Raw genomic sequence first — 2,961 nt, forward strand, 5'->3', positions numbered from 1 at the left:
ACAGCCCAATCAGAGAGGATGGTCTGAAGTGCTGATGGGAGGAGCCCTGGGCTGCAGGGTATTTCTTGGAGGCGCCTCCAGGTAGAAGTCCCTTGTTCTTTTGTGGAGCTGTGTAGTATTTCTGGGTGGCACTGCTGAACTGGTCCCCACGAGGACGGACACAGTAGCTGGTTCCAGATTGTTGGCATTAGTGTTATAGGGTGACAGTCAACACCCTCCTGCATCTATAGCTGGGACAGTTACAGAGGAGCCTAAGAGTGAGTGATGGGGAGAGCATTTTTAAACAGATGAGTTAACTTATGTTCCAAAGCGCCAGGAGCTAAAGTCATGCAGTGCCCCCCTCCCCAGATGTTTCACACATAGGTCCAATCCAGCAATTGTTTTGTTTCAAAAACACTATGTGCATTCCAAACATTGGCAGGTTTACCCACAACAGGCCAGAGGGGTAGAAACTTTTATCACCCCATTTCTCAGAACGGGAAGCTGAGGCACAGGCACTTTGGGCTCCTGGCTAAAGGAGACGTACACCCAAGGCTGTAACCCTGCACTAAAACTGCCCTGCTGTGGACCTATTGTTTACAGTGTAGGGACCCCTTCCTGCTGAACTCGATGATATAGATGGATAGATACAGACAAATGCATTGCTAAGTCGCTTCAGTCATGTCTGACTCGTTGCGACCCCATGGACTGTAGCCTGCCAGGCTCCTCTGTCCATGGGATTCTACAGGCAAGAATACTGGACTGGGTTGCCATTTCCTTCTCCAGGAGATCTTCCCAACCCAGGGATCAAACCTTAATCTCTTATGTCTCCTGCATTGGGAGGTGGGTTTTTTACAGCTAGCACCACCTGGGAAGCCTAGATAGATATAGATAGACAGACAGATAGAACTCTTCACTCTCAATTGTGAACTTGCACCCGCCACCACTAATGTATTAATACTGTCTTTCCACACCTTATCTCAAGGACTCTGATCTGCCCAACCTCCCAAAATGTGAGAGTTGCATCTATTGTAACCATTTTACAGATGTGGAAACTGAGGTTTAGACAGAGACAGAGAGAGTCTGTGCTCTCCAAACTGCGTTCCAGAGTAACCCAAACTACCTGGTGAAGGCTGCATGCCGAGTGGGTGTTGGGAACAGTCTGGCAGTCGCAGCCACCTGGGAGAAAGCTCCTAAGGCAACTTGAACTTGAAAATGTCTGTGAATTGGGGATTCTGCCCTCCAGGTGTTCACAATGGTTTTCAAAATAATAAAATATTGCTTTCTGTTATGTTGGCATTTGGATTCCTAGACACCTGTCTCTCTCTTTCATCCTGAGGTTTAAATGCCCCCCATGGTTGCACAGTGGGAATTTAGAAAAACAAAACATTAGTGAAGTGCCATTTGAGTGACTGTCACTCACAGCAGGGGGAGCCGGCAGGACGGAGGACGTACGTGTCTGTGTGAATCCTGCTTCCTTCTGGCCTAGCCCCAGGGCCCCAGGTCAGTAGCATCCTTACCTCGGGCCTCGGGTTCCTCCCCTATAACATGGGGGAAAAGCATTCTTTCTGGGCATGGGGCAGCTGCCCCAAGTTGGCAAGGGGTTATCATTTGTCCTTGGAGATGGGTCAGAATGGCCAAGCTTTCTAAGAGCATCTCACTGCATATTTAACAGAAGGTCAAGGCACTTCTAAGTGCTGTTCTTCTGCTGACCAACACCAGGGGGTGGGCACTGTTCATGCACTTCACAGGGGAGGATGCCAAGGGGGGAGCATCCTGCTCTTTGAGGTGGCAGAAGTGCCTGAGAGAGGCTGGGAGGGTGTGCAGGATGAACACAGGGAGGGGTGAGGCCAGGTCCTCAGGCTCCCTGGGGGCTCAGACTGGAGGAGGGCAGGTCTGTTCTCCAGAGGGGGAACAGCAGAGCCTGCCATGTGGGCTCAGGGGCCAGGTAACTGGGCTCCAAGCCACTCCAGTGCCTCAGTTTCTGGATCCAGTCAAATGGGTCCACTGTGGGTGGGAGTCAGTAAGAATCACTGGACACCCAGGAAGAGGCTGCAAGGGTTTATCTGGCCAGCCTGAGGTTCTTCCTGGACACCTTCCTCCTGGGGTACTGGGGAAACATATAGGGGAGGCCCAAACCCCACCCACCCAGCTCCCAGTTCTCCTTTGGTGCTGGCTGAGGAAGCAAGAGCAGAGTTCTGGAGGCTCCCCTGTTGGTTGGGGCCCTTCTGGCTACGGAAGGGCAGTTGTAGCCAAGTCCCTCTGCCTGGGAACTGCAGTCCCGGTCTGGCTTCCCGGGGCTATCAGGGGGAGAGGATACCATAAGACCCCCTTCTCCCGCCATGCACCCCGGGTTGTACATCTTTAAGGGGAAAAGCGCGCTCGCGCCGGGCCTCTGCACACGTCACTTCTTCATTCTTTCCCTCCCCCCACCTTGGCTCCTTTCTCCAACTTCCCGGCCAGCTTGGGGCGGGTTGTGGGGGGGGGCCTTCAAAATCCACCTTCGGCCCCCAAATGTCCCGCAAGAGCCACCAACCCCTACCCACTCGACTCGGGCGGGCGATCCAGGGGGACCCGCTGCGGTTGGGGTGTGCGCAAGCCCGTTGGTTCCCGTCCGGTGCCCCGGCACAGGGCGGCTCGAAATTCGTAATCATAAGCAATGATGGGGGTTCAGGAGGCATGGGGAGCGCGGGGTGGGGGCGGCTTTCCTTTCTCGCTCGCGCTCTTTTTTTACCCCCCTGTTTCTTGAAAGTTGGATATTGAGAAGTGGGAGGTTCGGGGTGGGAGGGGAGAGAAATTGGGGGAGGGAGGGAGGTGGTTGTCGGAGGGAGGAGAGACAGAGACACAGAGAGAGACAGAGACGGGGGGGTGCTGGAAAGGAAGAGAGAGAGACAGACAGAGGGAGAGAGAGAGGGAGTCGGGCGCAGGAGAGAGGGAGAGCGCGGGAGGAGGGAGGGAGGCAGACCGAGGGAGGAGGCGGCG

General features: G+C 54.4%; 1 protein-coding gene across 1 annotated transcript in view; it reads left to right on the top strand.

The window, feature by feature from the left end:
• The window catches only part of NFIC (nuclear factor I/C (CCAAT-binding transcription factor)), a 65,834-nt gene that overhangs the window by 626 nt on the left and 62,247 nt on the right, over positions 1-2,961 (top strand). The gene's annotated exons all lie outside the window — the stretch shown is intronic.

Source organism: Bison bison, unplaced genomic scaffold, assembly GCF_000754665.1.
Source record: "Bison bison bison isolate TAMUID 2011002044 unplaced genomic scaffold, Bison_UMD1.0 scf7180017864492, whole genome shotgun sequence".
Lineage (NCBI taxonomy): Eukaryota > Metazoa > Chordata > Mammalia > Artiodactyla > Bovidae > Bison > Bison bison.